This window comes from Mixophyes fleayi, chromosome 6 (genome assembly GCF_038048845.1).
Source record: "Mixophyes fleayi isolate aMixFle1 chromosome 6, aMixFle1.hap1, whole genome shotgun sequence".
Taxonomy (NCBI): Eukaryota; Metazoa; Chordata; class Amphibia; order Anura; family Limnodynastidae; genus Mixophyes; species Mixophyes fleayi.
The window spans coordinates 189,471,283-189,492,401 of NC_134407.1; the positions used below are offsets into that span (position 1 = coordinate 189,471,283).

The 21,119-nt window shown below is 41.7% G+C and overlaps 1 long non-coding RNA gene across 1 annotated transcript; it reads left to right on the plus strand.

The window, feature by feature from the left end:
* The first annotated feature begins 1,319 nt into the window (after nt 1-1,319).
* Nucleotides 1,320-20,819, plus strand: LOC142094971 (uncharacterized). The gene is made up of 4 exons (XR_012677726.1): nt 1,320-1,414; nt 8,060-8,093; nt 8,187-8,463; nt 19,184-20,819. It is a non-coding gene; the product is annotated as an uncharacterized LOC142094971 (long non-coding RNA).
* The last annotated feature ends 300 nt before the right edge of the window (nt 20,820-21,119 follow it).

Consider the following 21,119-nt stretch of genomic DNA (forward strand, 5'->3'; position numbering starts at 1 on the left):
GGACCTTATTCTATTTTCACATGAGTTGTAGTTAGTGATAAAGGGTATATGTTCCTTTTGGTTATCTCTAATTTTGTATTGTAATAGATCTGCTCTGTTAACCCCTTCAATTTTCGTCAGGGCTTCTGAGATAAGTTTGTCTTGGTAGCCTCTTTCCTGGAAACGTTGTGCGTACATGTGTAGTTGTTCCCTACACTGTGAGTCATTACTGCAGTTTCTTTTTATCCTATGGAATTGGGAGTATGGGATGTTTGATTTCCATTTTCTTACATGACCGCTCTTGAAATGGAGATAGCTATTAGTATCTACCGTTTTAACAAAATTTCTTGTTTCAACCTTATTATTAGTTCCTGAGAGAACTAAATCTAGAAATTCAATGCTAGTAATATTTTGTTTGGCTGTGAATTTTAAATTATAGTTATTAGTACCAATGTATGTGAGGAATGAATTGATGGATTACTCGTCGCCATCCCAAACCATAAGGATATCATCTATATATCTCTTGTAGACCTTAATGCAATGAGAAAAGGGGTTGGGCTTGTGTATGTATTCATGTTCCCAGCTTCCTATGAGTAAATTGGCGAAGCTGGGCGCAAAAATCGTGCCCATAGCTGTACCGCAGATCTGGAGGTAGAAGGTTTCTAAAAATTTAAAGTAAATATGGGTAAGAATGAACCGCATCAGTTCGCACAGAAAGTCTTTATGTTCTAAGGAGAGGTCAGGGTCCGGATCTAAAAACTCCCTACAGGCTTGGATGCCCTTCCCGTGTTCAATCGCTGTATATAGCGATTGGACGTCGATGGTGAGCCAAATGTAATTTGGATTCCAACAGAAATCCTCAAAGAGGCTCAGGACACTGCTCGTGTCTTTAAGATAGAATTCGAGCTTGACCACGTATTTATTTAGGAAAATGTTAGCATATTCGGAGATATGAGATGTAAGGGAATCTATACCGGCCACTATAGGTCTACCAGGGGGTTTGTTCAATGTTTTATGGATTTTTGGCAAAAAATAGAAAACAGGGATAATGGGGTTCAGGACTAGTAGGTATTGATATTCATCTTTAGTCAGTACATTGTTATGTAGGCCTTTGAGAAGTGTATCTCTCAGTTGTGATACGTACTCTGTAGTAGGGTCAATTTGTAATCTAGTATATGAGGCTGCATCGTTCAATAACCTCTCTGTCTCTTCTATGTATGCTGATCTGTCAAGTAAAACTACTCCTCCCCCTTTATCAGCTTGTTTGATAACTACTTCCTTGTTGTCAGCAAGGGTATCTAAAGCTGAGAGTTCCTGTTTAGTAAGGTTATGGGTTTTCGGGTTATTGGATTTATCTCTACATAAGTCTTTAATAACCAATTCCTGGAAAAGATCGATGTGACTACTCCTAGATTCAAGAGGATAAAATTTAGAGGTGGGTTTTAGCCCTGACTTGGACCTGTTTTCGTAGTTAGAGATGATAGCTTTATCCTTTCTGGCAAAATGACGTTTAAGCATCAATTTCCTAGTGAATTTATTGATATCTATAAACATCTGGAATCTATTGGGTTTATGTGTGGGGGCGAATGAGAGTCCTTTGCTCAACAATGAAAATTCTGAACTATTAAGTTGATGTTTAGATAGATTAAAGATCCCATTCTCTTTTAACGTTCCATTGTCGATGAATTGAACCTTCTCCTTTGTTTTTTGTAAGCCCCCTCATTTTCCCCTTCTTCCGTGTGCCTGCGCTTCATGGGTGAGGCTATTTTGATATTTTCTCTGACGTTCTGCTTGTTGCCCCCTCTCTCGTGTAACAAGCGTCCTGGGGATAAAAAATCGTTGCTATCACTAGCATCGATGGTACCTAATGTAAGGAATCTGTTCCTAAGAGGTAGTTGTTCTGTAGGGGGATGTTTCTTAGTGGGGGGGCTGTAACGTGTTCTATTATAATTCTGTTTCACAGTTTTCCAGAGATAATCCGACCTGTTTTTATTCTCAGGATGTGAAGAAGAGTAGTTTTTATGTGATAGTTGTGTTGTCTGCCTTTTCCACTGTTTGATGTTGTTTTTCTCATAGTCCTGTTTGTCCCTAATGAACTTTTTTTCTTTTGTTCTAACAACTTCCAACTCTATATGTATATATGTGTATACAGTGTATATATGTGTATACAGTGCACTATATCTGTTGTCTCTTGGATGGTCTCTGCTGGGAGTGGGATCTTTTACGAAATGTTATTAAAGCAGGGCAATCTTCCCTTATGGGAAATTATCTTAAAACACTTTGTGAAAATATAGTATATCACAACAATGACTGCTCTACTGTATTAGCCTCTACCACCTCTGATGGGAGGCTATTCCACTTATCCACTACACTTTACTTCCCTCCAGGTTCAGTGCATGTCCTTATGTTCTAATACTCATCTTCCTTTGAAGAATGTTTCCCTCGTGTACCTTGTTAAACCCATTGATATATTTGAAACTTTCTATCATGTCTCCCCTTTCCCTTCTCTGCTCCAAACTATACATATTAAGATCTTTTAGATTTTCCAGGTAAGTTTTGTGCTGTGGACTGTGCACCATTGTAGTTGACCTTCTTTGTCTGTAATGTACTTATATCCATCTGGAAATATGGCCTCCAGAACAGTATTCTAGATGAGGCCGTACCAATGACCTATACAGTGGCATTATTACTTCTTTATTTCTGCTTCTGATTCCTCTCCCTATGCAACCATGTATCTGACTTACATCATTGCTTTGTTACATTGCTTACCTGCCTTTAAGTGACCTGAAATAGTGACTCCAAGATCCCTTTTCTCCTCGGTAGTTTCCATTATAGTGCCATTAATACTGTATTTAGCCAGGAGATCCAAGTGTATGATTTTGCATTTTTTGGCGTTAAACTGTAGTTGACACACTCTTGACCATTCCTCTAGTCTACCTAGGTCATCAATCATTTGTTTTAAATTAAGGTCATTGGCCTTCAAGTCTGTTTATAGCTCTTGCTGTGATTAATCACTCTATAGTCAAATAGCTGTTGTGTAGCTTTACTGTAGAGTACATAGACACACTGATCTGGCAGCCACAATATGTTGCTCTTTGGATAAAACCTAATTTCTCTTTTAGGACAACAATATTGCTCTTTAGTTGCTTTGGTGTTATGCCTGTTCCATGTCCCCCCCCACCCTTTTCTGCTAGTTGCCACCAGATGGCGCCATTTGTTAAGCTAATGTAGAAACCAGATTATGAAGACATGTCCTGCAGCTAACTATTCGGGTGTTGCTCTCTCCTCTCTTGGAAGCTCCGAGCCCTCTATAGATAAAAATTAACTTCTGCTCAGGTTTACAAATGGCACAATCTAGCAGTAATTATCTAGTAGCCATTAACTAACTAACGAGGGACGTTCGTCCTAAAGTGGATAGCCCATTTTAAGACTATGCAAAATATAGCAAGTAATATTGCTCACTTTACTTATTCTTGGTTTCTATGGTAGAGGAAGGGGGCTGACACAAGTTTATGAGAACTGGACATTCCATGAATCACCTTTTTATAGGACTGCAGCCTTTTCACAAGTGCAGTACATTACCAAAGGAGTCTGGCTGCCAAAGTACAATGTACAATACTGAATATTTACAGCACAGTACAGTAAACAATAAGCACAGTAACTCAGTGAGCTCAAAGCAGAGCTAGAGCAGGGGGGAGGGGAGAGGGGAGGATCCGCATACGACGGAGCCAAAGAGGGAGGGCACGGATGACAGGGAGACCCCGAGGGGAGAGCGAGAGGGGATGGGGGGAAGAGGGTCCTCGAGGAGGAGGGCTAGGTAGCTGGAGAGCAGAGTTAAAAGTGGTGAAGACAGAAGGAGAGATTACCCTGCTCAAAGGAGCATACAATCTAAGGGGTGGGGTAGACATACAGAGAGAGACGCGGGGGAGAGAGGGAGAGAAGGAGGAACGGAGGATAACGATAAGGGAAGGGGAATGAAGGGGAAGAGGCAGAAGAAAGAGTAGGAAGTTAAGTAGGAGACTGAAAGGCTTTAAGAAAAAGGTGGGTTTTTAAAGCCTGTTTGAAACTAGACAGATTAGGGCAAGATCTGATGGAGGGAGAGTTATGGTGTTACTCGTTTATTGTACTGTTCTGTTATATCTAGTGCAATCTTATTATTTGTAATCTGTACGGTGCTGCAGACACCTTGTGGCGCCTTATAAAGAAAGGCTAATAATAATAAAAAAAATAAAGTAGAACATACTGAACCTTGCCCTATCCCTGCTCTGTCATCCAACTTGCTAAGAAGATTTTGGGGGGTATTCAATTGACCGTTAATACAGTAATATTGCGCGTAAATACCGTTAATACGGTAATTTACTTGCTGGATTTCAGCTCGCGGCTCCCAAGCTGAAATCCAGCGAGATATTACCGTATTAACGGTAATATTTTTCGAGCGCGGGCCTTGCGGCGATCCCGCTGTCAATTGAATACCCCCCTAAGTGTTATGGTTGTTTTAATAATTTATGTATTGTGTCTAACACTGCCTATGTATACATTGATTTTCATTGATTTCTATGGAGATGTACAGTGCACAAAGGCATTTCTGAACCAAGTTATATTATTATTAGTAGCAGCATGGTGGCACAGTGGTTAACACTGCTGCCTCACAGCACTGGTATAATGGGTGAGTTTGATTCCTAAAATTGGCCCTATATGTGTGGACTTTCATGTGTGTGCATGGATTTACTCCAGGTAATCTGGTTTCCTCCCTCAAAGTCCAAAAAGAGCATTTATTGGCTTCTGACAAAAAATGACCCTAGAATGTGTATGGTAGGGTATTTACACTGTAAGCTCCAACCCCACTGGATCTTATGTTCTAAGTTCCCTGCTAAAAAAGCACACACACGCACACGCGCACAAACACACACACACACACGCATCCACACGCACGCACGCACACGCACAAACACACACACACACTATGGTCCACTATGTCAGAAGCCAATTAACTTACCAGTATGCTTTTGGACTAACCAACTGACTCAGTTTAGATAAAGATTAACTGAATCGTCAGCTGAACTGGGCCAGTGAATAAACTTTCTACACTATTGCCTTTAGGTACTTAGCTAAATACAGAGCTGTCTTAATAGTTTGTAATCCACTTTATTAGCTGTAGTTTAAGTCTATAGGAAAGAACCTCCGTGTTTATTTTTCTGCAGATTAGCAGAGGCTTAGCTTTATAAGGTGTGTTTACCTGTCATCAGGGCCTCGCTGGGCTGAGGAGCAGGGAGGCATCTGTCCCCCCAAGCTGGTCACATTGTGGACTACCTTGAGCTGGGTCACTGGGCTCCTGCATTATTTTTCCCTTTAAAATGTTCCTTATAGGCTACTGAGCCGACTTTTGCCACCCAAGGCTAAAATTTGCCAGCAGTCCCCTTCCCAGGACAGTGTAAATGCTTTGTCTACTTATGACTGGCCAAATCCCACTGTACACTTAAAATACACATAGGCTGCAGCAGTCAATGTCTATCAACTCACATCCCTAATGGTTGTAACTCGTGGAGCACTGAAGGCAAGTAAGAGCAATTAACCTACTGTTAAAATTAATAGAAGTGGAATTACTGAAATTCATAGCGACATTTGAATGGCACTACAGAGCTTGCAACTTTTTCAACATTCTACACTGAATGGGTTAAATCAGCCAGCTTCCCCTTATAAGTGCATCCTGAGTACATGCTCATTTTTTTATATAGAAAAATATAGTATATGCTGGTCATTATTTTTATAATAGTGCTGGCCGGGAGATACAGTCACTGTTGTGACTATTTGCAGAACAGTTCACCCTGATGGCAATTTGTAATGTGACATCTCCTTTGCTACATGACATTTTTTGTGTTAGCAAACATATTATTTAGCATCGCGAAGCCCCATTAAGATTTGCATGGTACACTCATTGCACAACCTTTTACTTCAACATGTGTGTGTTAATTTTGCTTTGGAATGGAGATGATTGTGCCATCTAGATTGGGATGATTGAGAGGTAGAGATTAGAGAAATCCGAATTTTGGAGATCCGAGTAGACTTGGAACACGGCTCGATTCTTCGCTCCAAATTCGTATGTGAAAACAAGGAAAAATGCCATTTCCAGGGAGAAATATATGGCAAAACTTGTGATATAGCCATTACAGATTCTAGCCATAGAGATTTCAATTTGCACAGAAAAATTATGAAATTAGATAAATGGATATTGCAGTAGCTCAGACATGACATAGATTGAGTCTTGTTTCATATGTTTATAGGACTCATTTTGCACCATTCAACCACACTTCAGCTGAGATATTTGGTGAAAATTGATGTCTGTGCCATGTATTGTGCCACTGTTCTGTCACTAATTTTAGCCAGCCAGACAGCTGCAGACTTTGGCCAAATAGGTGAAAATTTTGACAGTTGTAAAGGGATCATTAGAAAATAGACTGGGAATTAATTTTAGTTCTATAAATAGTAATATAAGAAGCAAAAACAGCTCAAAATGACATTATTTTACCTATTTTTTCACATTTTTTAATTAAATCTAGATCCAAAACCAAATCCAAAATCAAAACTTTTGTCAATTTTTTGGTAGCAAAACCGTAACACGAACACGTTTCAGAACCAAAACCACACCAAAAACCATAACAGGAGGGTCAGCGCATATCTCTAGTATTAAATATAGCTGAATTATACAGTCTAAGACTTAGGGCTAGATTTACTAAGCTGCGGGTTTGAAAAAGTGGGGATGTTGCCTATAGCAACGAATCAGATTCTAGCTGTCATTTTATAGAAAGCACTAAATAAATGAGAGCTAGAATCTGATTGGTTGCTATAGGCAACATCCCCATTTTTTTCAAACCCGCAGCTTAGTAAATTTAGCCCTTAATGTTCATAGATAAAGTGTTGTTATCATAGAGCCATATGTCAGATTCTGTACTTCTAAGATGTTACAAGTTTTGGTGTTGTTGAACTTGTTGAAGTAAAAGGAAACGCCATGCAAAACTTAATAGGGGTGTGGCTATGTTAAATAATACATTTGTTACTACAAAAAAATGGAGTGCAGTCAATGAGACCTCACAATACAAACTGCTACTAGGCTGTGATAAGTCCCTACAGTGACTATACAGCTCCTAGTCAGCACTACATTAAAAAGAATGACTGTCACAAAACACATACTTGCTAAATTATCAGAACCGATCTTGACGAGAGCTTCACCTATAGCAACTAAACTGCAAATTTCTTGTAATAATTGTGAAACAGCTCATTGATATGTCACATATATATATCATACTTGCTCACTCTCCCGTAATGTCTGGGAGACTCACGAAATCCGGTTAGGTCTCCCGGACTCCCGAAGAGCAGGCAATTCTCCTGCATCCAGATAACTTAATAGTGAAGTGGGCAAGATTGTTGACCCCATGACGCGATTTGTGGTGAATCGCAGGAAAGAGTTGTCTGAGTGATATTTTCTGGACCATATATATAAAGTGCATGGTGTGCATCCTGCAAAAAGACATGATTTTCCTCCTGTGTGCATAGACGATGATTCACCAAGTGCATTCACTTCCCTTCATTTTGTCATATATATGTATTGACAATGGCAGTGTATTATTATTTGTTAATTAACTTTACTTAAAACATCCTTCCATTTGAAATTGTGAAATGTAGCTTAACATACAAGTTATTCTGGAATATCTTTTTTTCATGCAAACTATGTGAATGTTCCATAATTACGATCAAACAACTACAAGAATAGATTGTAAAAAAAATTATTGTATGAATGCACGATACTTTAACATAGCTCCCAACATTTGGATAGGCAGCATAAGGATGGGGTCGTGGAGACAGCATGATGGGGGTGTAACCATGAAACAATGGGAGTGTGGCCACACCCCAGTGACATGCATAGCGCTTTTGAAGTGCTAGATTTCCCCGTTCTCTCCTCATTTTCCCTCCAAACTCCTCCATCGCTTATGTAGTACAATATTTCTTTTTTATTGGATGTCATTAAAATTACATGTTTATTCATTTTCATGTCATCATTATTTTGTTGTTTTTTGTTTTGCAGAAACATAATGAGCCTTCCAAGGTCATGCATAACTGTAAGTATGTTTAGAATGTTTAATGTACAAGCAGACTCCAAAGGATGCAAGGCATGAGGTAATTTTTCTTCCATCTCTCTCTCATATATCCAGGCATGGGCATAGTGCATGCCCAGGATAAGGATTAGATTGGCAACAGGCATCGTCCTCTCCAAAACCAGCAACTTGACCACCATCACCGGCATAGGGAGAGTGTCTTCAGGCCAGGTGTCAGCCTCTTTGGGATGTCTGATGCAGAGGTGGTTGGTCCATCACTATTGACTCCCACCTCATGTGATCATGGATACCCTGCACATTGTGCAGACAGAGTGACCTAGAGCCAATGTGCAATATCCTGACAGCAATACCACCGTTGACCAAACCATCGGCGGTATGGCACTTCTGTGCGACTGGATTTTTTCAGTTACTCATTACTAATAATTTTTATTTTGTCTTTATTGTCACCCTGTATAGGAGACAACATCTACCCTTTCCACCCTTGGGTCCTCACTCCTCTTTAAAATCCACACGGAACTGGAAGTCATATATGGCACTGACCTGGCTTCTGGTTACTAGGGATGAGCGCGCTCGGATTTCTGAAATCCGAGCCCACCCGAACGTTGCGGATCCGAGTCGGATCCGAGACAGATCCGGGTATTGGCGCCAAATTCAAAAGTGAAACTGAGGCTCTGACTCATAATCCCATTGTCGGATCTCGCGATACTCGGATCCTATAAATTCCCCGCTAGTCGCCGCCATCTTCACTCGGGCATTGATCAGGGTAGAGGGAGGGTGTGTTAGGTGGTCCTCTGTGCTGTTTAGTTCTGTGCTGTTTAGTTCTGTGCTGTTTAGTTCTGTGCTGTTTAGTGCTGTGCTGTGCTGTTTAGTGCTGTGCTGTGCTGTGCTGTGCTGTGCTGTGCTGTGCTGTGTTCTGCAGTATCAGTCCAGTGGTGCTGTGTGCTGTGCTCTGTCCTTCTGAGGTCAGTGGTGCTGCTGGGTCCTGTGCTGTGTCCTGTTCAGTCCAGTGGTGCTGTGTCCTGTGCTCTGTGCTTCTAAGGGCATAGTTATTTCCCCAATATTCCCCTGTGTTTAAAAAAATAAAAAAAAGTTTTTTTAAAAAATACCAAAAACTACTTTAATATTTTTTAATTACCACAAAATTTTCACAACCAATCCTGCAGTATAAGCCCATTGGTACTGCAATATTACCAAGTTCACACATTCAGCAGTAAAAGTCCAGTGGTACTGCAATATTACAAAGTTTACACATTCTGCAGTATCAGTCCAGTGGTGCTGTGTCCTGTGCTCTGTCCTGCTGAGTTCCGTAGTGCTTCTGGGTCCTGTGCCGTGTCCTGTTCAGTCCAGTGGTGCTGTGTCCTGTGCTCTGTGCTTCTAAGGGCATAGTTATTTCCCCATTATTCCCAAGTTTTTAAAAAATAAAAAAAAAGTAAAAAATAATAAAAAATTTAAAAAAAAAAAAATATATAATAATTATAACCAAATTTGCAAAACCAATCCAGCATTATAAGTCCATTGGTACTGCAATATTACCAAGTTCACACATTCTGCAGTATCAGTCCAGTGGTGCTGTGTCCTGTGCTCTGTCCTGCTGAGTTCCGTAGTGCTGCTGGGTCCTGTGCCGTGTCCTGTTCAGTCCAGTGGTGCTGTGTCCTGTGCTCTGTGCTTCTAAGGGCATAGTTATTTCCCCACTATTCCCAAGTTTTTTAAAAATAAAAAAAAAGTAAAAAAAAATAAAAAATTTAAAAAACAAAAAAATATATAATAATTATAACCAAATTTGCAAAACCAATCCAGCAGTATAAGTCCATTGGTACTGCAATATTACCAAGTTCACACATTCTGCAGTATCTTGTGCTACATATAATGGAGACCAAAAATTTGGAGGATAAAGTAGGGAAAGATCAAGACCCACTTCCTCCTAATGCTGAAGCTGCTGCCACTAGTCATGACATAGACGATGAAATGCCATCAACGTCGTCTTCCAAGCCCGATGCCCAATCTCGTAGTACCGGGCATGTAAAATCCAAAAAGCCCAAGTTAAGAAAAAGTAGCAAAAAGAGAAACTTAAAATCATCTGAGGAGAAACGTAAAGTTGACAATATGCCATTTACGACACGGAGTGGCAAGGAACGGCTTAGGCCCTGGCCCGTGTTCATGACTAGTGGTTCAGCTTCACCCACGGATCTTAGCCCTCCTCCTCCTCCCCCCCCCTACAAAAAATTTAAGAGAGTTATGCTGTCAGCAACAAAACAGCAAACAACTCTGCCTTCTAAAGAGAAATTATCACAAATCCACAAGGTGAGTCCAAGGATGTTGGTGGTTGTCAAGCCTGACCTTCCCATCACTGTACGGGAAGAGGTGGCTCCATCCAGCATTTGCAGCACGCCCTCTGCATATGCTGGAAGGATCACCCACAGTCCAGTTACAGATTTGGCTAATGAAGGTGTGAATGTTGTACACCGGGAGGAGGATATTGATGTAGCTGGCGCTGAGGAGGATGTTGATGATTATGATGCAGACAGATACCAAATTGCCTTTCTCAATTTCTATTTATATTCTAGATTATATAACGGCTGAATAGTTTTCTATTTTACTCCTAGTGGAGAGGGGATCTGATGCAGATAGATAGCAAACTGCCTTTGTCCATTTTTTTGTATATTTGAATTTCTAGTTCTACAGTCTATGCAGGCTGCTTTTTTTATATTCAACTACAAGTGTAGGGCGGGGAGGGGGGGGGGGGGCATAGATAGCCACCAAAGTAACGTGGTCCATTTAATTTCACTTTCTAGCTCCACAGTCTGTGCAGCCTGCTTTTTTTATCTTCAAAGTATTTACAAGCCTTGCAATCTAAATTAACTAGAGGTAGTGACGTGGTAGAACTCCAAAAGGCAGTTTGGAAGCCCCTGTACAAACTGGCTCTATTTTACCTGAGTTGTCCCCCCTCCAGTGTGTACTCGGAAAGAGTTTTTAGTGCAGCAGGGAACCTAGTCAGTGAGCGGCGAAGGAGGTTGCTTCCTCACAACGTTGAAAAAATGATGTTTATAAAAATGAATAATCAATTCCTCAATGAAGTACAGCACTGCCCTCCAGATAGTACAGAGGGACCTGTGGTTGTGGAGTCCAGCGGGGACGAATTGATAATGTGTGAGGAGGAGGAAGTACACACTGTAGGGGGAGAGGAATCAGAGGATGAGGACGACATCTTTCCTCAGTAGAGCCTGTTTAGTTTGTACAGGGAGAGATGAATTGTTATTTTGGTGTGGGGGCCCAAACAAACCAATCATTTCAGTCAAAGTTGTTTGGTAGGCCCTGTCGCTGAAATGATTGGTTTGTTAAAGTGTGCATGTCCTATTTCAACAACAGACCTCTCAACTGCAGCTCATCCCTCCTCTGCGGGGATAATGTCTCCTGTGCTCTGACACGTCACTCTGTGTACTCTCAGCCTCAGGATCTGACACTACAGCTACCATGCCTCTTGTAGCAGCCCTCACTCCAGGGCCTCTTCCATGTGCAGTGTCCCCCTCTCTCTTGGGTTCACTATAGTGGCATGGAGTTCTCCCCCTCATCCAGGGCACACATTCCTTGCCCTGGCTCAGTCACCACGCTCAGACTTCCAGGCAATGCTGGGGGAGCCTGGGAGCTTCCACCCCAGGTCCCCAGCTACAACTCTCCTCTCCTGTGTCTTCTCTCTCTTTCTGACACTTTAAAGATCGTGCCTTTAAATGAAAAAGTAAGTCTTCATTGCACGACTATGTGCAACAGGGACAGTTTTTTTCTTTACAAAGTCAACTAATAACACTTGGACCCTGTCTGTCTTTAACATACTTGATGGGATCTCAATGACGAATTGTCTGTAGCATGTTTGGAGGAGGTATTGTGGCCCCGGTATCAAGTTGGGTACCGGGGCCACCCCACTACGCAGTCCAGATACTTGTTTGGTGGAATTCTGACACGTGGAGGGTGTATTTATTTTATTGTGGCCCCGATATCAAATTGGGTACCGGGGCCACCCCACTACGCAGTCCAGATACTTGTTTGGTGGAATTCTGACACGTGGAGGGTGTATTTATTTTATTGTGGCCCCGGTATCAAATTGGGTACCGGGGCCACCCCACTACGCAGTCCAGATACTTGTTTGGTGGAATTCTGACACGTGGAGGGTTTTTTAATTATATTGTGGCCTCGGTACCAAATTGTGTACCGGGGCCACCACACTACGCAGTCAAGATAGATAGATGCGTATCATAGATAAAGTACATTCAGTGGTGTGGGGCAAATTGAAAAATATTCAAAATGCACTGACATTATCAAAAACAAGAGGTTGTCACACGCTAAAACTCCAACATGTATATGATGGAGAGGATGGAGGAGCAGCCGTATGTGTAGTGTAATGCAGACCTGTTGAAGGTTTTTTATATATTTTATTGTGGTGCCCAGTGCCCACTCCTCTAGGCAGTCCAGGTACATTTATTGGTGCGATTCATAAAAGTTCAGGGTTTTTAATATATCTTGTGGTGACCCACTCCTCTACGCAGTCCAGGTACATTTATTGGTGCGATTCATAAAAGTTCAGGGTTTTTAATATATTGTGGTGACCCACTCCTCTACGCAGTCCAGGTACATTTATTGGTGCGATTCATAAAAGTTCAGGGTTTTTAATATATTGTGGTGACCCACTCCTCTACGCAGTCCAGGTACATTTATTGGTGCGAATCAAACAAGTTGATGGTTTTCTTATTATATATATTGTGGTGACCCACTCCTCTACGCAGTCCAGGTACATTTATTGGTGCGATTCATAAAAGTTCAGGGTTTTTAATATATTGTGGTGACCCACTCCTCTACACAGTCCAGGTACAATTATTGGTGCGAATCATAAAAGTTCAGGGTTTTTAAGATATTGTGGTGACCCACTCCTCTACGCAGTCCAGGTACAATTATTGGTGCGAATCATAAAAGTTCAGGGTTTTTAAGATATTGTGGTGACCCACTCCTCTACGCAGTCCAGGTACAATTATTGGTGCGAATCATAAAAGTTCAGGGTTTTTAATATATTGTGGTGACCCACTCCTCTACGCAGTCCAGGTACATTTATTGGTGCGAATCATAAAAGTTCAGGGTTTTTAATATATCTTGTGGTGACCCACTCCTCTACGCAGTCCAGGTACATTTATTGGTGCGATTCATAAAAGTTCAGGGTTTTTAATATATTGTGGTGACCCACTCCTCTACGCAGTCCAGGTACAATTATTGGTGCGAATCATAAAAGTTCAGGGTTTTTAAGATATTGTGGTGACCCACTCCTCTACGCAGTCCAGAAAGATACCTTTTTGCAACGTTTTGGACTAATAACTATATTGTGAGGTGTTCAGAATACACTGTAAATTTGTGGAAATGCTTGTTATTGAATGTTATTGAGGTTAATAATAGCCTAGGAGTGAAAATAAGCCCAAAAACTTGATTTTTAAACTTTTTATGTTTTTTTCAAAAAAAATCCGAATCCAATACCTTAAATCCGAACCGAGACCTTTCGTCAAGTGTTTTGCGAGACAAATCCGAACCTCAAAAAAAACGAAAATCCGGATCCAAAACACAAAACACGAGACCTCAAAAGTCGCCGGTGCACATCCCTACTGGTTACCCGTTATGTGGAACCCTTGTTCACTCGCTTGTTATCACTCGCCTTGATTACTGTAACCTCCTTCTCCCTGGCCTACCTGATTCTCACCTTGACCCTCTTAAGTCTATCCTCAATGCTGCTGCCCGCCTCATTTTTCTCTCCCGCCGCTCTGTCTCTGCAGTCTCCCTTCAACAGTCACTACATTGGCTCCCCATACCCTACATAATTACATTTAAACTCCTCACCCTCACCTTTAAAAATTTTAGTCAATCTTCCCCTCCCTACATCTCCAATCTCATCTCAACCTACACTCCTACCCGCCCCCTCCGCTCTACCTGTGACCGCCGCCTCACTACTTCACTGATCACCTCCTCTCACGTCTTCAGGACTTTGCCTGGGCTGCTCCCCTGCTGTGGAACGATATTCCATGTTTCATCAGGTTAGCATCTACTCTCAAAGAGAGTAGATGCTAAGACTCATTTCTTTATTCAAGTCTATCAGTCCTCTTCATAACTTCCTTGTCCTGGCTCTCTCCTCCAGTTAGTACCACCCTATTTGTGTCTCCCCCTTCCCTTTAGGATGTTAGCTCTCATGAGCAGGGCCCTCCTTCCTTGTGTGCTCCTTCTACTTTTCAATCACCCTCTGTACCTCTTGGCCTGCTTTGCTAGCCCTATTTTCCCTGTTTTCTTAAGCTTTGGCCTTCTTCTCGCTGATTTCTTCTTCCCTTTCACTGTCTGTCCCAGAAATAATCTGATTTGCTTTACCCTGTCACCTGTGTTTGTATATATTTTTGTATCATGTTGTGTCTTGGTTCTGTTTTCTGTATATGTAATGTACGGCGCTGCTGACCCTTTGTGGCACCTTATAAGTCAAAGATAATAATAATAATAATAATAATGTGGAAGACAACAGTGGGGAAGAAGCAGAGGCCGGTGGTGCATCCGAGTGTGAAGGTGCATTCGAGTGTGAAGGTGCAACAGAGAGTGAAGGTGCAACAGAGAGCGGGCGGTCAGTAGAGGAGATTTGGGCAAAAGAGGAGAATCAAGGCAAAGAGGTGGATTGGGCAAAAGAGAAGTATTGGGGCAAAAATGTGGATTGGGCTAATGAGGAGTGTTGGGGCAAAGAGGTGGAATTGGCAAAACATGTGGACTGGAGCAAAGAGGTCAATTGGTTCAAAGACGTGAATTGGGCAAAAGAGGTGTGTTGGGGCAATTATGTTGTTGTGGCCAAAGAGGAGTCTGGGTCCAAAAAGGGTGTTTGGGAAACATAGTGCATTTGTGCTTAAGAGTCCAGTGGGGCAGCATGGCCAAATTGATTTGGAAACAGATGAGAAATGTGTGGATGAGAATTATGGGGAAGTTGTCGTGGATTAAGGGTTTGAAATTGGGTCCTAGGGTTATGTGTATCTAAGTTTCCCAGAGTGAAGGGACTGAAGATTTGTGAAATTTGGAATGAGAGGAAACATGTGACATTGGTTCAGGAGGGTTGATGCTCAGGTATTGGGCTAATAGGTCAGTAAGATGGGTAAGGGTAGTGTTAATGTCGGTGAAAGGATCGTTCATCTGGGGGAGGGAAGCGTCTAGTCTTTGTTAGCAGGCAAGTCAGTGTGTATCTGTGGAATCATCTTTTCTAAAGTTTTTATTGAAGGTAATATCAATTTATCAACCTAGGCATCCTTTAGAAATCTTAAAGGGATCTTGGCAGAAAATAATCAATAATATTGAAAACATTTTCTTATTCTACAATAGAATGACTATTTTGCAGTATAAGTGCCAAGGATTTTGCATTTTTTGTAGTATTAGAATTGGCAAGTGCTAATTTTGAAAAGTTTTTTTTAAAAAAAAGCCAGCTATTGATTTCGGGAGTGTTTTGTTTTCTGTAAATCAAAAATGAATCATTTATTTTAGTCATGTATTGTTATTTGAAATGTACCTGTGAGTGGTCTTGTTAGGGGTGGGCTAGCTCCAGTGTCAATCCTGCCCACGCCTTGCACCAACTGCTCATCAATTCAGGCCAATGCCGTGGTTTCCAGGGAATTGAGGTCTAATTCGACTGGGGGACCACCGCCTGTTGCACTAGCATGGCTGATGTGGTCTCTTATTTTGTCCTTCAAGATACACTGAAAGTTTTGCCACCTGCGTGAATTGTTCAAAGATAAGACAGCTGCAGTGTCTAAACTAAAATATATTTAAAAAAGACTTGTGCAGACATACATATAGATAGAACTGTCCTAGCCCTAGAGGTAAAAGATTAATAACATCAAGCCAGCCAGTGCTAATATTTAATTAAAAGATTTCCAAATATGTGACAAAGTAGAAATGATAAAAGCAAAGATTTTAAAAGAAGTAACAACGTTGGTCACTCATAACTTAGACCAGTGGTTCCCAAACTTTTGCAGTTCGTGGCACCCTTAGAGTCTTCATAATTTTTTCAAGGCACCCCTCCAAAATAATTACCGAGCATTTTATAAGTAGCTGGGTCAAAAAACATAATAAGTATTTAGGTCAGGACAGAAATACTTATTTAGTTGTATGCAAAAATACACATAAATCCAAGGGACAATAATATTTTTATATATTTTTTCAATTATATTTCTGTGAAAAAATAATTTACAGCTAATTCACTCTGTGCCCCTGCATCATCCCCACACACACTGTGCCCCCCTGCATCATCTCCAAACTCTGTGCCCCTCTGAATCCAAACTCTCTGTGCCCCCTCTGCATCCACACACTCTGTGCTCCCTGCATCCACTCACTCTGTGCCCCCTGCATCCACTCACTCTGTGCCCCCTGCCTCCACTCACTCTGCCCCCTCTCTGCAACCACACTCTGCCCTCTCTGCCCCCTCTGCATCCTCGCTCTGCCCCCTCTGCCCCCTTGCTCTGCCCCCTCTGCATCCCGCCATGGCCAGGAAGAGGAAAAAAGAAAACAAACCAAAAAAAATGTAATGTCGGGTGTGACATCATCACACCCGACATTCCAGTGAGAAGTCAGGAGGGAGGAGGATGCTGGATCCCGGGCGCCACCGGATTGGTAAGTTTTTCTTTGTTTGTTATTTTTTTCCTCTTCCAGTCCACGGCACCCCTGTGACAGCGTCGTGACACCCCTGGGAGCCGCAGCGCACAGTTTGGGAACCTAGGCCTTAGACAATGATTTTCAGGTAATGAAAACAGAGCACAATATATGAAGTAGTGGTCCACACATTAAAATTTACAGGGTTTTTTTTGCGAATTAGAGCCACAGTATTGACCTTTGTGGTCATTTCCTTCCATATTCAGCCTTTGGTTGGGACAGAGAGCTGCCGGGTGGTAGACTGCAGCCTCTCCGCCACCAGCTGGACTAGCACTTCAACCTCCCGTTGTGTAAAATTTGGCTGCATCCACTTTGAGCCTGTAGTGTAGGAGCCAGAGGCTTAACATGGGCCTGGCTGTTCTTGGTCAGACATGAATCTAAAGAGGATTAAAAAGACAGTCATTAGTAAAATTACTTAAATGCCCGATAAAGTGGCTCACATAGGGCCTTGTACTCACATATATTACACCAGCTGAAATCAAAGTTATGTATGAAAAATCATGATCCCAATTTTCTAACATCTAGGAGATGAGAAATCACAGGTGTGTTCTCCCTTAATTGCCTGGAAATGGATAATTATTGTGATTAATTGGCAGGTGAGTCAGCCATCTTACATATGGTATTGAAGATATCTGTGATTGACATGCCTACACCCATACGGGCACTGAGAATCAATCAGTGCACAAAATGTTGAAATGTCTCATTCACTTGCAAACATGCCAGTTTCCACATTCTCCCATTTGAAGCTGCGGGTACTGACAGCGACACTGGAATGTTGCTTTGAACCCGCGGCTCAGTTCATCACGAATGATGACAAATTAAAAGCCTATGTGGCATTAGACAGAAGCATACAGATGCAGTTCAACTGTAGGCGGATTATAGTCCAATTACAGTGGCGCTGGAGCGATCTGCAGAGAAGGCAGCCAAAGCTACTGGCCGATTTGAAGGCTGAGATTGATAGGCATAAGTTCTATATTACTCGCACCTGTATTGTCCAGAGAAAGCCTTTCTTTCCCAAATAAAGATGAACCCTAGGCCTAGGTAAAGTTTGTTGTTCCACAGGTGTGACACCATGGGCCTAATAATTTATTTTACAAAAAAGTGCCATTACTCTGGCTACTACTGTGTTCAGCATTACATGAACCTTTGCCTAGACTTTCACTTAATGTACCACTTCTGAACTCTGCTGAGCTTGGTTAATGTGTGAACAATGTACAACCATAGAGCTAGGATAGGTTTTATCAATTTAGTTAGATTGCAATATTTTAATTGTTTCTTTTTTTTCAGTTAACAAAGAGATCCCCTACAGTACAAGCCCCCCAGTCCAAGTTCACATTTCCCCAGTCCCAGGTTCCAGACCCTGATCAAGATTTCCCTTCCGCATCAGGTACTACAAGATGCGGACGCTTCACCCATTGATAGAATATTGTACTACAATAGTACAATATTATATCAATGGATGAAGTGCACGCATCTAGTAGTATGTGATGTGGCCATCTGTGCAGATTGCATAGGCTGCCTGCACCGCAGATCTCTAACGACAGTGCTACAGGGCTCCTCCCCTAGACTACAGGACCCCTGTAGCAACAAATGACTTGCATATTGGTTGCTGAAACAAAAATCCTAGTCAGCAGCCTGTGTCTATTTCAAAATATTTGGCAGCAGAGTGCAAAGTGATCTGGTTGGACTGATACGAAATAAACTACCCTTTATGGATGGGCCGCTACTTATGTGCCAGTGCTGTCTGCTTGCCCCCCAGGATAAAGTCTGCAATCAAGACCCTGCTTAAGTGCTTTTAAAAAAACCTGCACATTTCATTTGCTTTGCGTTCCTTGATGAATAAGGCAATTATAATTTAAAGATAAATGTTCCGTGTGCAAAGCAAATATCACCACAGTACATCACATATTATACTTGGCATTTACATGTGAATCCTAAATCACTGGATACAAGTTCTCAGAACTATAAACATCAAAGCCAATCTAAAACAATTGGTGAAAGTGAATAAGGTTCTGTACATCTGAGGAAGGATATTTTTCTTATTTCCTTTTGGCAGCATAAAAGTGTTGTCCTCAGAAAATGTGATTTACCCTAGACCTAGGCAAAGTTTGTCATCCACAGGTGTCTAAAATCATGGGCCTAATATTTTTTTTTGTACAACCATCTCCCCCACACATAATATATATCTGCATGTGCCTCAAAACACTACTATTTCTCTGGGTACTACTTTGTTCAGCATAACATGAACTTTTGCCGAGAATTTGACGTAATGTAACACTTGTGAACTCTGCTGAGCTTGGAAAAAGTGTGAACAAAGAACAACCATAGAGCTAGGATCTGTTTTTATCAATTTAGTAAGAATGCATTATTTTAATTGTTTTCTTTTCTTTATTTTTCAGATGATGAAGAGATCCCCCACAGTTCAAGCCCCCCAGTCCAAGTTCACAACTCACCAGTTCCAGGTTCCAGATCCAGATCTAGATCCCCCCCCCAAGTCCACTTCCCCCACCCCATGTTATACTCAGGGGCAGGCTGGGCTGGGGGGCAGGGGGGCATCTGCATTTTTTTTCCCTTTAAAATGTTTCTAATAGGCTGCTGAATCGAATCTTGTCCCAGAGGCTAAATTTTGGCAGCCCTCCCCTGGTTATACTACCAGAAAGTTTGTTAAAAAAAAAAACGTTTTCAAAAAAGTTATTTGTTTGTTTAAAATTGTGTGTGTGTTTGATTAATGTAAAGAAAATGTGTATTACATACTTGCCTACTCTCCCGAAATTTCCGAGAGGTTCCCGAATTTCAGAGAAGCTTCCCGAACTCCTGAAAGAGTAGGCATCCTCCCAGGTCTTGGTGGAGATGGGGTTTAATGACGTCATGAAGCCCCAACACCTGCTGTGCAGTGTCGTGAATTTCGGCATTTCATAGCAGGGACAGGGTCACCACGACCCCTGCTGCAGTTGCCACAGGACCCCCCCCTTCGGGATCCCCTGGTGGATTTAAAAGTAGATAAGTATGGTGTATTAATGTTAAAATAAAAACTTTCTGTTTTTAAAAAAAGACATGCCCCCGCCCCATGGTACTAGCAACATGGGTGGAGGGTACAAAGCATGGGGTTCCCCTGATTTTACTATTACAAGCACTAAGCTTTGCCAGCCGGGAATGGTGACACTATAGCAGGGAAACCTGCAGCCTAGGGTCCCCCTGAAATAATGCCAAACCAGCCCCAAGCTGGCCACATGGGCATGGGTTCCCTAAGGAGATGATGTCCACAAAAAAATACCCCTCCCCCTAGGGGTACCCAGACCCTTGCGGAAATCATTAGGGCTCCTCACACATCCCTGGGCAGTGGGTGTGGAGTAATAAAAAAAGATGTAATGGTAAAAAAGCATTTTGTCCCATGGTTTACTATAGGTCCCAACATGCCAGGCTGTCAATAAGTGTCTGTGCATGCTGGTGCTTGCAGTACTACAAGCACCAACATACCCATGGCTGCCAGGTCATGCTGGTACTTGGGTAACCACAAGTGCCTGCGTGCCCTGACACCCAGGGCCTGATGTAACCTGTAGTGCACCAAAGAAAAAGAATAAAAAACACATACACAAGTAGAAACATTTTAATTGAAATTAAAATACCACTGCAAAACCCTCATTTACCATATTTATTGCTGGTTTCCCACTTGTGTGACGCGCTAAACTAGCTCCTAAGAGCTCTGCAGCTAAGTGAGCTCTTAAGCGTCACTGGTCTTATTTCTAACATGGGGATTTCCCATGGCTTGCAATACATATGCATAGAGTACTCAAACGTACGTGTGCCAGTGAACAAGCTATCGAGGCAAAGGAAGACGCAGTGATGAGTACGCCAGTTTTCACATCACGGAAGTGTCTTTACGACCGTATTCATCAAGCAACGTATCTTCAGATCTGCTCCTTGTTGAATTAGGACATATGCAGACCATAGTTTAAATCAAACGCACGTTATGCTCAGTATGCATGTCTTAATGAATCAGGCCCAATTAGTACATTATAAGGCCTGAGTCATTAAGGAAAGTAAGGCAAAAAAGAAGTAAATGTTCTCTGGGACAAACTATGTTACAATGCAAGGGGTGCAAATTAGTTTATTATTTTGCTCTTAAGTTAAATACTGGCTGTTTTTTCATGTAGCACACAAATACTTGATAGCTTTATTTATACACTGACTTTTAGGACATGCCCTATCTCAACTATAAATCTGTCCCCACATTTTAAATTTACCTCCCCCTCCAATGTTATATGGTTTTGCTCAGGTACAAATTTACTCCTTTTATATGCTAAACTCTCTTTAATGACTCAGGACCTTAGTTTT